We start from the raw sequence: 16,026 nt of genomic DNA on the forward strand, positions 1-16,026 counted from the left end.
CCATCTGCTTCAAGGTAAAGTCCAAGGATGTGTACTGGCTCTACCTGAGGGTTAGGTGTTGCTTCGACGGGTACATTGATGTGGATGAGGGATTCTTACTGTTGCCGTGAGAGACAAGGAGCTCAGAATTGTTTGGTGCACAAGTGAGGCCACCCCGTCGAGCATAGTCTGACACAACCTCTACGGCTTGTTGAAACCGGTCTCGAATTTCGCCGTCAGAACCCCGAAACGTCTACAACGTCTATCGTCGGCATAGTTGGCATGGTGCAGGTCTTCAATTAAGTGAAGTTGTTCAGAGAGACCTGATATAGTGATAATAAGTAATACTGATGAGCTCCTTGGAAGTGCCTCTGCCTGGTAGGTGGATGATATTCGAGTGATGCGGGCCTATACCAGTTGTTGCGGTCGATCACTGAGAAAGGCTGTGACATATTTAAAAACGTGAACGCTGCAGCGTTATTCGGTGAGGTTGCTGAGAATGAGATCACGCTCTACATTTTCAAAGGCTGACTTAAAGTCCAGCGCAAGCGAAGCGCGGGGTTTAACAACCCCGCGATGGACCCAATACTTGCTCGTTCAACTGGAGCAACGCATCTTGCGTGGTTAAGTGCGAGCGAAATCCGAAGTGCGTATGCGAGAAGAAAGACTTGATCTCGAGAAATGGCTGCAAGCGCCACTGGACAACATAATTCATGACCTTGCCTATACACGACGTTAGAGAAATTGGTCGAAAATTTTCGACGGAGATGGGGTTCCCCAGTTTTAGGACGAGGTAACTTTCCACATATCACCATGCTTGGGGTAGCGTGCCGTTCCGCCAATGCTCGTTAAACATGCCCACCAGGTGCGCAAGATCTGCGTCGTTGAGATTTCGAAGTGTCGTGTACCGGATGTGGTCAGTACCAGGCGCTGAATTCTCGAGCATATCCTTTAAAACGGAGTGGAGTTGTTGAATTGTCATTTCGGCATCTCGGGGGGTGAATCTGTATTGTATTGGTATGGGTGATACTGGGCACTCGCTCCAGAAGGGATATAACGTGCTTCTAATTTCTGCAGCAGATGGTCAGGAGAGCTTCTAAACGAATGAGTGAGGAGATGCAAACGCCTTTGAGTCTGCGTCTTTGTGCCCGACGGGTCTATAAGTGATCGAAAAATGTTTCATTTCTTAGCAGTATCTAAGGTGCCGACAAGACGAACACAAAAACCCCTCCAGTTGTTTCTCGTGAGAGTCTGGGTGTATTCCTGGGCTTGTCGCGTAATACGCTCAATCTGAACTTTCCGTTTGCGATTTAGGGGCTGACGCTTCCAACGCTTTGTCAGTTCCCTTCTAGCATCCAACAAGTAGAGGAGGGGCTGGTAAACGTGGGAATTGAAAGGCGTAATGGTGATCGACTGCGTGATGGCATCGATGTCAGCCGTAAGGGTCATGAGCCAGTCGTAGCAAAAGCTAGAGACTGCCAGTAGTAATGGCAGTCTGAGCTTTTGAAATTCAGCCCAGTTCGTTATAAGAACGTAAAGTTCAGGCCAGCGCGACTAGCAAGAAGAGGTGTTTGCGATGATATGGTGGTCACTCCCAAGAGTTTCGTCTAAAGGCCCACTTGAGATGACTGCGCAAGTTATCGTGCATCATCGTGAGATCAGAACACGTATCTCGTCAGACGATATTCCCGACGCGGCTTGGTTGTGTAGGATCAGTAAGAAGCGTGAAGCGCAAGTTACATAGTGTGCCTCACAATTCTTTTCCTTTTCCAGTGCTCTTAGAATATCGCCTAACAAAGTGCGCTTCATTGAAATCTCCGCAGAACAACTTATCACCAAACTTACTAAATTCTGTAAATAGATGATGAAAATTGCGCGAGCGGGCACTAGGGGAACTGCAAAGATATTAAATGAAAAGACTATAGCTGCGTTTGGTGTGTGTTATTGCTTCTATAATTTGATGGGAATATCAGTGGCGATCGAATGTAGGCGTGCCGTGAGACGGTTAGACACCAATGTCTCTATGAGATCCGAATCACTACCGTATGCTTCGAGGCCTGCAGGCGAAGGGGTGCAGTTGTGCTACTGAATGAGTGTGACGTCAGGAGCTATTGAGGTCATGAAAATGAACTCCTGCAGGGAGCCCCGCTTGCGGCGGAACTCCCTGCAGTTCCATTGCCAGACCACAAGATGATCCAGGTCACGTGTCGCCATCATCACTCCTAAAAGACGAAGGCGTGTGTATGGGGGGCGTGGGGTGCTCGGTGTTCGGTGCGCGTGTTAGAGCACGGTTTAACTTCTGCCGCATATGTTGCATGTTTCGCTCAATTTGTTGCTGTGTATTGGTAGAAAGAGTGGACATACTGTTACTGATTAAGGTTTGGAGCGTCGATACTGTGTTGTTGAGTGTGTTTTGGAGCGCAGACACCACCTGATTGAGCATATCGCGGAACTTTTTCCTAACAGTAGAACTTGGTCTTTATCTTACGTCGAAGCCTAGCATATAGATCACACAATTTGACTTCCATTTCCGCACGAAGCTGATGAAACGCATTGGGGTCAACAATATGTGACATGTGGCACATAATTCAGTGCACATGCCTATAGGCCAGTGCAAATAACCAGTATCACATGAACAGTGGCACATACCCATGAGTGGGTATGTGCCGCTGGAATGCGGGTATGTGCTACAGGTGATAGACACTTAGTATCTACCCAGCAAAACACACATGGTCAATATTAACGCGCGAGCATTAAGAAACACCCTACATATGTAGCGTCAACCCGACGGATACAGAGAATAAATGTCAGGGTCCAAGCTGGAATCAAATCCAAGCACTCTGCGTCGCAATGACGCATTTCACCACAGAGCTACGCCAGGTCTTGGAACAACTTTTCAAATGGACGCTAATCTTCGTGAAACCTCAATAGTGGTGAATAGTTGTTAAATAAAGTTGTTTCTCTCTCTCTCAATAGTGGTTGCACTGCTGCCTATCCAACTTAGCAAACATTACATATGTACTTCTTTGTTACAGCCGTCACGTCGGGTTAGCGTCAGCTGAGGTTAGTTGTCATGCGCAGAAGTTTATTTGTGCAGCTGTGTCTAGGGCTAGCAACTTCGCGAACATCAGCGCTTCAAATCAGCTTCTGGTGTTGCTAATATGTATGTTTCATGTGGCATTGTTGCGCAAGTGCAAACAACTGAAAAATATGCAACTCTTCAACATATGTCTGTGCGTGCAACATTTGTAAATATATTTAGCGTCATTTCATGACGTGTCGCTAAATAAAAACATTGGAGCATATCGATGGAGTACATGATGATGAGTGTGGCGAAGCATCCGTCAGTCTGTCCGCACTTCCGTCCGTCCGTTCGTTCGTTCTTGCTTCCATCCGTCCATGCGTCCGTCTGTGCGACCGTGCGTACTTACGTCCGTTTCTGCATCCGTCCATCTGTGCAACCACCCGTCCATCGGTGCTTCTGTCCATCCGTTCATGTGTCCGTCTCACGTCCATCTGTCCGTTTGCGTGTCCGTCTATCTGTCCGTGCATCCATCCATTCATGCATCCGTCGGTCCGTCCATGCATCCGTCTTTCAGTGCGTTTTTCTTTGCGATCATCCGTCCATCCGAGCGTCCATTCGTGCATTCGTCCGTCCGCGCATCCGTCTGTGCGTCCGTCCATCCGCCCGTCTGTCCATCTATTGAACACTTCAAATACCGCCATCTCGCATCTTTTTTTATCATATATTCATTATATAGAAGTACCACCATAACTCGGACATTCGAAGGACTCAACGAGAGGTGGCTACCTCCTACTACGACGACTACTAATACTATCCCAGATGCACGACCCACGGCTTAAGGAGCTTCACCCCTGAAATTCCTATGAACTTATCAGAGCCCTAGTATAACGTAGAATACTAAGGAAGCTGTGTTTAGAAAGAGTGGTTAATGATTTAGAGTACTCAGAACTCTACTATGGGAGAGCAGAAAGCCGTCTTTGTCCTATTAGACACGTTGATCAAAGAGGACTTCAAAGGGCCATGGAACCGAACATTTGGTTTTACTGTGTGTTTAGGAAAAATGTTTAACGATTTTGAGTACTTAGTACCCAACTATGGGAGAACACTTAGCTGTCCTGGATAGAGAAAATCCTACTTCTGCCATTAGAGCAGTAGCAATTGCAGCTGTTATATCAAAGTAGTATCACAGTCACCATTCTTGCTCAGGCTGTGGTTTCAAAATTTTCAACACAAGAAAACACCATCAAAGCTACCAGCATTTACAAAACATAGAATTGGGCTTCTTCTGCCATACTTTCCATTCTCTAACGTCTCTTTTCTGATTGGAGGATATATTCAGCCGAGTTAAAACCACACACTGCGAGAAAAGCGTAAATGTACATCGACTATAGAGTGGAGGCTTCGCAATTGCCTTGCCCCGCCGCGGTGGTCTAGTGGCTAAGGTACTCGGCTGCTGACCCGCAGGTCGCGGGTTCAAATCCCGGCTGCGGCGGCTGCATTTCCGATGGAGGCGGAAATGTTGTAGGCCGGTGTACTCAGATTTGGGTGCACGTTAACGAACCCCAGGTGGTCAAAATTTCCGGAGCCCTCCACTACGGCGTCTCTCATAATCATATGGTGGTTTTGGGACGTTAAACCCCACAAATCTAATCTATCGCAATTGCCAAGTTGCAATGCAACAATTGCCTCAGTGTGCCACACTCAGGAGAGCTTTTTTTCAAATGCGAAGCGTTTCTTAGCGTATTTCGACGACTTTAAGCGTATCTATCTATCTATCTATCTATCTATCTATCTATCTATCTATCTATCTATCTATCTATCTATCTATCTATCTATCTATCTATCTATCTATATGTCTCTCTGTCTATCTGTCTATCTATCTATCTATCTATCTATCTATCTATCTATCTATCTATCTATCTATCTATCTATCTATCTATCTATCTATCTATCTATCTAGTCGCCTACAACTTTTTACACTTCAGTGAAACGGAGCTGGTTTCAGTCTGCCAGCTGTCACTGGGGCACCTTTCGTCGTTTCGTTGAAACGACGGCCATTGTTTGCGGATTGTAGGTGAAAGACACCGTCTGCCTTTGTGCTCTTTGGTTTTCATCGGCCGATTTCCGCCGCCTCACACGACATACAAGACACGCGTGAGGTGCCACTGACTTTACTTGCGCGAGCAATTTTCTCGCTTTTTGCAAGCGTAGATGAGTGGTATCATCTGGTGTCTTTTTCGAAACTATTTGCGATATAGAGGTTGTGAAACGGCTACCTTCAGCTATTGAAAATGTTTGTAACATGGGCAGCAATGAAACAAAGACAACTGTTCGATTATTCACTCCACCAGATCACAGGGCATCCGAATAAATCCTTCAACAAGATTATTTTCTTCGAACTGTATGTCTTAAAAGGCCTGTGTTTAGAACGAAAGGTAAAGCAAGCCAGATGAGAATGTTGCACTACTCACAGTAGCATTCTTTTTCAGTTCTTGTTGAAAGTAAGCACAGTGTTGTTTTTTAATCCTTGTCGGTGCCGTCGATTTGTGTCACAATATAAATTGAAGTTATGTTATACCAACATGACCAGTCTCGAACCTTAATCATAGTTTAGAAGTATATTTTTAGTAATATACCTTAACTATGTGCGCAACTCTTACAGGGTCATAACAACTGTTAGTGAGCATGACAAAACTGCAGCCGACAACTGGCATGTCCATATGGAGCCGAATACTAAAATACCTTTGATGTAAACATACCACATTTCGAAATATCCTAGCGCGTGCTACTGTTGCATTCTACAAATATTTAGTGTTCTCTCACTCAAACAAAGAATCTAATTTTTGACGACTAGCTTTTAGGGCTGTGTAGAAGAAAAGTCTTGACTGGTAGAGTGAGCGAAAACGAAGGTTTAATGGCTCAGAGAGGTACCAAAGGCGTCGAGTGTCCGTCAAAACGTTCTTTCGGTGCAGACCAGCCCCGAGCTCCCCACTCGTGCCCACGCTTCATTGTCGTCTTTCTTAAATAGAATATTCAACACACTCCACGGCCTGAGGTGAATAGTTCGATGGCCACCGTGGTGAAAGGGACATACACCTTTACCAAAACAGCTCACAAGCATACATTTAAGAAACACTTGCCTAATAAAACTATTCAAACATGATTAGCGCCACACAGACCGGCCCGACAAAATCCACTTTTGTCATTTCTGATGACCGGCTGCACACGATTGCACTGACGAGTTGCTCCCAGTGTACTTGTCACGTTTGCCGGAACCGAGTATGCGTCGAACACTTTCAATTTCTTTTTTAACCACGTGCATGCATCTTCCCACCCAAAACAGCACGAACTTTGGCTAACAATATAGAGCGAGTAGCTCGTGGCTGTTCTGCACCGCAAGAACGTTTTGCCAGACACTGGATGCGTTTGTTACCTGTCTGGGCCATTACCACTTTGTTTTAAAGGCGAAGCATCTTAAAGCGGCACCCGTTTAGTCCCTCGTCGTAGTCATAGTGTGTAACCAGTCTCACGCTTTGAGCTGCAAGGTGGTGCCCGTGGGAGATTTCTCCTGTCCGTTGTTGAACAATAAAAAATTCGCAGCGTGCGCGTTAACTAAGAGTCGAATTCTCTAGTCTCTCATTCCCAATTAGCAGCCATTGGCATGTTCATTGAGCACTATCTGACAAGAAATCTTTAAATCCTATCTTTAAATCAGGTGACCACTCTATGCTCAGTAACTATAGACCGATTTCATTAACGAGCATACCATGTAAACTTTTACAGCACGTTTTATCATCTGCAGTTGTGACATGAGCAAGTTCTTCTTACCAAGTTAGCATGGTTTCCAGCGTGGCCTTTCATGCGAAACACAACTATTCGAACTAATAACCGATATTCACGAAGCGATACACAATGAAACACACGTCGATGCTCTCTTTAGAGATTTCGCCAAAGCCTTCAACAATGTCTCCCATAACCGCCTAAATATGAAACTGAGCGCCCTCAACATCAACCCCAATATCTGTAAATGGGTTGCAAATTTCCTGTCCGATCGCTATCAGTCTGTTTTTGTTAATAACACCTTGTCTCTATTAGTAAAGTTAAAATCAGGTGTTCCGCAAGGTACCGTGCTAGGGCCAATCCTGTTCCTAATTTACGTTAATAATATAAGTAACCAATTGTCATCCCCAATCAGACTTTTTGCAGACGATTGTGTAATTTACAGACAAATTACTAGTCATATCGATACAAGTTCGCTACAGTCTGACATTAACCAAATCACCTGATGGTGCAGCCAATGGCAAATAGAAATTAATGTTTTGAAAAGAAAGTATATTCAATTTACAAAAACTACGAAACCTGAGCTGCATTCTTACATGATAAACAATAGGATAGTGGAAAATTTGAACACAATAAAATATTTAGGAGTTCATCTTGCACACAACCTCTCATGGAATGCTCATGTTGAGGCAATAGCCAGTAAGGCTTCAAAAGCTCTAGGATTTATTAAACGGAATTTGCACTCTGCTAACCAATCCACCAAACTTCTCGCATACACAACCTTAGTTCGCTCGAAAATGGAATACGCCGCCCTTATTTGGAATCCAAACCAGCAATACTTTATTCATAAGTTTGAGGCCATTAGAAGCAAAGCAGCCCGCTTTATCACAGGAAGATATTCTCGGCTATATAGCATAACAGCTATTAAAACGTCGTTGAAATTACCGACTCTAGAAATACGTAGGCTTATCGCACTGCTGTCTCATTTCCACAAGCTTTATTTCAGTAGGTCATCTTTTTTATATGCACAGATTAAACCAGCTCATCAAATTTTCCCACGTGTGGATCATGCTTACAAAATACAGCCCATGTTTGCCCGTACTAACTTCTTTCGTGACTCACCATTGTTTCTTGCGATTTATCATTGGAATAAACTACCAAGTGATGTTGTAACTGTGCGTTATCACGACACGTTTGTCCGCAGAATAATGGGATGTGGAATGCAGAACCGTAACATTTTGTGGCTTTCTTTCGTTTAGTGTAGTGCCAATATTACATCAGTTATCGCACACATCGTTTCATGCCATACTCAGTGCTACATTACTATGTCTTCTTTGGTGCAAAATTTGTTGCTGCATTTACCTTTTTATTATTTTTTTCGTGTTCTGTGTAAATATTTCTGTTTTGCACATAACCCTGCTGTATTGCAACCCCCCCCCCCCCCCTATGTAATGCCCAAATGGGCCTTTAGGGTATATGAAGCGCAAGTCATAAAAAAGTGTGTGTGTGCCCCCTCTCGTTTAGTCTTTGGAATATCCGCTGGATGGCGGTGCTTCTATATGAGGAATATATGATGAAAAAATGTGAGATCATGGTACTTGGAGTTTTGACTAGATGGATGAAAAGACACACAGACGGATGCATGGACAGACGCACGGATGGCTGTACGGAAGGATGAATGCATGGACGGACGCAGGGGTGGATGCATGGACGAACGCAGCGATGGACGTGCGAATGGACGTGTGGACGCACGAACAGATGCACGCACGGATGGGCGGATGGATGCGTGGACGGTCACACAAACGGACGCATATATGATGAAAAGATGCGCGATGGTGGTACTTGGAGTGTTGACTAGATGGATGAACGGACACACAGACAGATGCATGGACGCACGGATGGCTGCACGGATGAATGCACGCATGGACGGATGCAGGGGCGGGCGCACGAACAGACACGCGCACGGGTGAGCGGATGGACGCACGGACGATCACACAGACAGACGCATGGATGGATGGAAGCAACAACGAATGGGCGGACAGATGCTTCGTCCCACCCTCCATCAATCATCCCGTGGATATGCTGCAATTTTTTTTTCGCTCACTCCACTGGCAATGACACCTTTTCTTCTACAAAAACCCGGGACTCTGCCATAAAGTGACCTGGTGAAGTGAAGGTTACCTTCATTCATTTTGGTGACGTGTTTATTTTGCTTTGGTTGGGGTCAGCACGAATTTAAAATACAAGAGCATCTGCTGAAAGCAGCGTAGCTAGTGTTGAGTAATATTGGATGCCACGTAGTTTTGTCACGTTATCTTTGCCATCTGACACGTGATGGTATTTTAAGGCAATGCCCACCTAGGTGAAACAATGGTCGCCATGTTCAGCTGCTGATTCAAAAGTCTCAGATTCGATCCTGGTCGTGACGGCCGGATTTCAACGGCGGCAAATTGCTTGTAGCCCTTGTACTGAGGAGCATCAGTGCACAGTAAAGAGCACCAGATGGTCGAAATTTCCGGATCCCTTCACTACGGCTGCTCTCATGCTATTATCGGGGTTAAGGGATTGAAAACAATACATGTGTAAATAATTGTGAATTTTAAAGTAGTGTATTTCCCTTCGTCTCACATTTTTCAGCACGATATGATTACTGGCTGTATTAACTGGCTGACTGTCAGCAGGAAGTGCAAAGCAAACAAGAAGTAAAGAAATTAAACATTCAAATTTAAAGAACAAGCAAAAGGTGTGAACACAATTTATAGAAAACTACAAATTTTACACGTCAGTTCATGCATAAAAATAATAAAATGTGCATAATATTCGAAATCATTATAAGAAACATGTTGCCACACCGAATGTGCAGAGCGAAAACAGTGAAGTGATCACACGCTAAGACTCATGGCCAATATTTTTTTATTGCCTCGCATTAAGTAAGCGGTCCTTAAGTGACATCTTTTGTTTCTACGTCATGAAATATTAAGAATAGTTAAAATATGAGAGAGAGACTGTTTCATGAAGAGCATATCATATGCCCTGTCATGTAATTGTATCGCAATTATTATAACTCATATTATATCCACTTCTGCTTCAGGAAATCAACTGAAACTGTGAGGCAACATGTCTAATTACAAGTTGCGCTAACTTTGTGTTCCTCGAAATTATGTGGAGGTGTGACCTAAAAGAGAAAAAAAGCGATCAAAGTTTCTGCATGTTTCTCTTTAAATGAATCAAACGAAGAAGTACAGCAGTTACGAAACCATGAATTCCAAATATACCTTTTGTATTATTAAATCAAAACAGTAGCGGTAATCGTCAGAGGGTGTTCAGAGGCATGCGAAAAACGATGCGCCGTTTGATTATTTCCCAGTAGGGATGAAAACGGTGCAATAAATAATTGTCAGTTATTCAAAATGTGCAAGAATGAAGCATCCTAAAAAAAACTGAAATCCAATACCACGCTCAAAAGTTTGTTTCACTGAAATGACATATTTGAAAAAATGGGCAGAACATCTGAAGGTTCATTACTGCGAAGAAAAATAGGCTGCAAGGGAAATTCAACTAGCAAATGGACAAGTAATGAATGTCTCTCAAGGCTGAATAACGTGAAGGGTGGAGTGGTATCGCTGACTCTCGTATGAATTTCGTTCTTTCCTTGGTACTTGTTTCTGTTCATGTATGTGAGTGTGGTGAACGTGAGTTCGTTGCCCGCAATTTTTTCTTTGTGCGTAACTGAGAGTGGTGCGCTTCGAATGAAGTAATTAGTGTACGAGCGCATAATTAATGACAGAATCTAAGGAGGAGACACAGATATTCTTGGTCGATGGCTTGGCCAAACGAGAAAACCACACATCATGTGAATAGAAAATGGCTGAAGGGATGGAATCCTAAGAGACATTATCAGCTCAGTTATGCTCGCTTCTAATTGTGCCTATGCATACGTCACTCCTTTTCATACGTGAGTATATAAAAGCCAGGTTGAATTCAGCGAAAAGAACGTTTTATTTTGCAGATTTTTATACCAAGAAGTTGTCAAGGCACTCTAATGAAAACTTAAATCAGGTTGCAAGAAAACAGATAATAACTCTCCCTATTACGCGTCTTTGCGGGTCTTGAAAGCCTTGCAGCAGCGTTTCTGTGCAGTTGGTTTGCCGGAATGAGGGGCACGTGTTTTTCGCCTAGTGAAAAAACGCTAAGCCTGCATGGAAGGTGCAGCGCAGTCACTGCAAAAGCTGGAAGAGCGCACTGTCAGGGTCTTCTAAACGTGCACTCTTTAGGTAACTGCTACAAGCACGCTTGTTAGTAAACCACTGCGCGAAGAATAATCATAATTTTCGTGTAGTAGGCCAGCATTTAGTATGCTATCCTTCGTCATTCTTCGGAGAATAGTGGTATCCGCTACACACTATCTTGTAATTCGGTGCACTTTTTTATGCAGTGGCTGATGACGATGAAGAATTATGCCTGAAGTGGACATGCACCCCGGTTAATAAAGGATCACGAACTACTTTTCTTATGGGCTGGAGCATCGGACGACCCACACGTTAGAGAATTCGCATTGTCTGACGCCAGGTGGTTCCTTTGATGTGAACATTTTATTACTGATACTCACGCAATTCTTCTCCCTAGATCAATCCTGCCTAAGGCTAGTTTAGAAACCAGTTCCAAGTCCCGGCGTGGCCAAGTAGTCGAATGCTTGGCTGGCACGCAACACACCTGGGGCCGAATCTCGTTGTGTCCTTGGTGTTTTTTTATTAACTGGGTTTTGTTCTTAGCTGTTGCAAAGCAGGTTACGGACACCGGCGGCGGCAGCGGCGGCGGACCACAATGGCGCTGCACGTGACCCATGTTCTGATCTCAATACAGCTTTCCCTGTAGAAACACGACACGCCTGCGCGTTCCGCGCAGCACTGTCGCAGCGAAAGCTCAAAGAGTGGCCTTTGAGAGCTTTTTAAGGGCGAAGCTTCTCTGTCTGTGGGTGCTTCACACCTCTTTAGTAGTAGTAATATGTAGCCAGTTCTAGTTTATGAATTCTTCAATAGATGGCGTTGTTTGTCTATGTCCTTGGAATTATTATCACTAGATGACAATAGTGATTTCGTAGCCGGAGCATTTCTCGGCTCTAGAATTACTCTTCTGGACCTCCGACCCTGGTATATCGCATCCACCTTCAGCTCTACGTATGGAGGCGCCTTTCACGTATACGGAAATTCTGCAACACCAAAGACTGAACAACAGAATCTTTCACCACAGGACCAAAGCTCAGTAAGTAATCACAGGTAGCATGGCGTCACCTACAGACCCTCTCTTCGCACAGACCCCCATTTCGTACATACTATCAAAGATAGATCCCGACACACACGCACACCCAGTGCAGGTTCTGCGCCAATGAAACAGCTGTACCACAAACCACATGATATTAGAGTGTCCACACAATTCCTCTTTACAACCCAGAACACAAGAAAACATGGAAGAGTGGGAGGCAGCCATGAAGGAAGCAAACAACTTAGAAAAGGCCCTGACTTCACTCTTTGTGAAGCTGTGGCGAAGCCGGAAGTCGGGCATATTGACTGGGAGAATTCTCCTATCTTGTTTTCAGCCGAATGTAAAGCAGAATGCGCGACTCTCTCTCCAGCTCAGAAAGCACGTGGGCTGCGCAGCGCGTGCGCCGTGACGATCCGAAACCAATGAAACGTGGCTCAACACTCTAGGTCAGCGTGACACCCTCAGTGAAGTAAATTCATCCGAGTATTAACAGCGAGTGACAGCTCGTCGACAACGAAGCAAGTATAAGAGAACGCGCGCTAGATGCACTGACAATGGCGAGTGTTCTTAGGTCATTAATTCACGCACTGTACAGACAACACGATCGGTTGTGTGCCTTAATCTACGACTGCATTCGGCCACGCGGCCGACGCGGCGACCGGCCTTTGTGCCCATGAACCGCGTGAAACTCACCGGCGTCAGCATTCTGCTACCGTGGTGACTTTGAGCATGGTGCAAGGGACTCTTGAACGTGGTTGCTCTAACATTGAGATTACAATGCTGGGGGCGAGTATAACAAGCGTAACAGAAAAGGTGTTTTAATACGCACATGCAAGTTGTTACTGTACACATACTGAACACGCAACTACGTATCTGCACATGGCCCTCGTTGCGTCTTGCTGTGCACAACAGTTTCGTCCGTTGTCACAAGCAGGAACACTGCCCAACCATCACTGACCTTCACCAAGGCGTTCGTCGTCGTTCCGCTTCGTCATGGTGTCCAACACGATTTCACTGAACACTCCAATGCTTCATCCCCGTCATCCGCCACACGACACATGGATATGCACTCGTTCTACGCACTGTTGAGGCCCTGTGGTGGACAAATTGTTTTGTAAACGTTGCTAGGAGTAGAGCAACTGTCAGGAAAACACTGCGTAACAAATAATGCGTGGCAGAGCACGGACATCATCCGCCACTGCTCAACACGAGACCTGCGGAGGCACACATGTTGCCGCCAGCCGCAGCCGCTACCAGCTACACTGCAAAACACGTAACCATAGCAACGTCGCCATTGTTCCCAGTGAATATGACTGCTATGATGTCATTTTTTCCACACTTTTCACCTAGCGTGCCAGCTGGGCATGTTCTCTCTTATCTTTCCTTCCTCCATGGAGGCAGCTCTTTCCAGCTCGGATCCGAAGAGCCAAGACGTCCTCGTGAAATGTGCGCTGACAGCGGCCCGGACTAAAGATCCCGCTCACCCGGCTCACAAGATCCCGGACTAAATATCCCGCTCACCAATCTACTTGCGCAAAAAATCACAATAGACGTTTTATTCTCTCTCTCACGACGCCATATAGTTGATGGACGGATGGACAGACAGACAGGCAGACAGACAGACAGACAGACAGACAGACAGACAGACGGACAGACAGACGGACAGACAGACAGACAGACAGACAGATGGACAGATGAACACACATACAGACAGACACAGACATCCGACAGACGGACGGATGGACAGACGGATAGACAGACAAAGTCAGACGGACTGACAGACGGAAGCATGAACGGGTGGAAGGACGGATGCGCGGACGGACGGACGCGCAGACAGACATTAGGATGGAAGCATACACAAGCAGATGTAAGAACGGACGGACAGATGGACGGAAACCTCGAGAGACGGAAGCATGGATGGACGCATGAACGGAAGGAAGCATGGACGGACGGACCGAAAGAAGCACGAAGGAAGGGACGCAAGCACGGACAGATAAACGGACGGAAGCACGGACGGTCGTATAGATGCTTAGGCTCACTCATCATTTACTCCGTTGATAGGCAGTGGTTATTTTTTTTTTCCTTAACACTCTGAGTAACTGATTCGAGCACACTTGCTGGAGCACACTACACATTATGCCATAACGACATAAATAATCTTAATTTTTTTGTGTAGTAGGCTGGCATTCATTGTGCTATTCTTCAACATTTTGCAAGGTATCTGCTACACACTTGCTAGGAATAGTGTGCATTATATTTATATGCAGTCACTGACGACAATGAAAAATATGCCTGAAGTATGTGTCAAGTACTGAAGTAGGTGAACAAGAACAATCTTTTGTAATGGGTTGGATAATTCGACAAATTACTCTTCACGCAATTCGCATTGTATGACGCCTGGTGATGTTCTGAAACGCTTTATTAGTCACATTAGCGTGATTCTTTTACCGATATCAATGCTGCCTAAGGCTAATTTTGAAATGAGTTTCAAGCTCCAGCTTGGCTCAGTGGTAGAATACTGGGCTTGCACGGGGCGAACCTGGTTTCGAATCCCATTTTGTCTTTGGTGTTCTCTGTGTACTCAGTTTTTTATTCTTCTGATATTGATTACGGACACTGGCAGTGGCGGTCAGAGGGGCGGACAAATAGGGTGCCGCACGTGACAAGTGTTCTGACGTCATAACAGCTTTCGCTGTAAAAAAAAACACGTATTGTGCCGAAAATGTCACTGTGTACAAGGTAGTCTCGAGCTACGCAAGCGGATGATATAGCTGTCACACGATACGTTAAATATGACAGATGCAACTGCAGTCTCAAAGCGGTTTTGGACCCGAAAGTTTTCATTCCTTTCGCTTTTTACAGAGCTATCGCACCTAAATTCCACTTCCGTGAATCTGATTGACCTCTTCTGGCTTAAGAAAAGTTAAGGGTTCGTTTAAACTTTGTAAAAGCAATTGAGGTTTCTCAAGGCCAGAAAGCTTCAGGAACCCTGGCCTGAAATAACGGCACTTCTGAGGTGAGAAAGCACGTGACATCATGTAGCAGTACCATGGCACTCACTCAGCGTCGTAGAAACAATGTGTCTAGAAAGTAACACGCATAGAACTATCGAATTTCAGTGTCACAATGTTCAGACACACACACCAAGCGGACGGTCTTCAGCCGAGCTCAAGCGTTAACGACAGAATTATTCAAATTGAAGTACACGTGTCAGTTGCACACGACTAATGAACTCATTAAGTGGACCTTGAGTTGGTTAATGAGCCTACTAAACAGGGTCATTAAGCAAGGGGGCTTACGCCCATTGCGTTTTCCAGCGCCTCTGTGCAGCGATTACAAGCCACGCCCGGGGTGCGTTTGTCACGTACTTGCACCTGCGTGGGAAAGCGCCACCTGGTTCCCAGAAACGTGAGCGATCTGCAAGCGTTGTCGGCAATGATGCACGTTGTTCATTTCGTTCTGTCGTCAGCTTGTTTGTAGTTACGCGAAGCGTGAGGTGTTCTTTTGTTTGATGAAGGTCTTCTCACCATAGGCGTGCTCTGTGAAAGTGAACGCGTTCTTTTTTCTGCCTTCTTTGTTGCTCGGCTGCTGACCCAAACCTCGCGGGTGCAATTTTGATGGTCACAGCCACACTTTCATGTGTGTGAGTTGCTAGCGGACCTAGTGTAGTGTGATGCCTCTGCACGTTAAGGAATACCATGTAGTTGAAATTTTCGAGCCCTCTCGACGGTGTCTCTAATGATGATATTGTGCTTTCTTGGGTAGTAAAACGATACGTTATCCATCTTGAACGCGTTTTATTTGTCTTATATTGTTTGTAATAGGCGTCAGTGTGTAGTCATTACTAAACTGGAGGATATCATTGGTTCGTCATGCTTTGAGCGCATGACCTGTAGCAAGAGTCGTGCAACTATTCGTTAACTGTAACAAATCTTCATACTAAATCAAGCGATTTCTATATTCACTTATGAAGAATAAGG

This window comes from Rhipicephalus microplus, chromosome 4 (assembly GCF_043290135.1).
Source record: "Rhipicephalus microplus isolate Deutch F79 chromosome 4, USDA_Rmic, whole genome shotgun sequence".
NCBI lineage: Eukaryota > Metazoa > Arthropoda > Arachnida > Ixodida > Ixodidae > Rhipicephalus > Rhipicephalus microplus.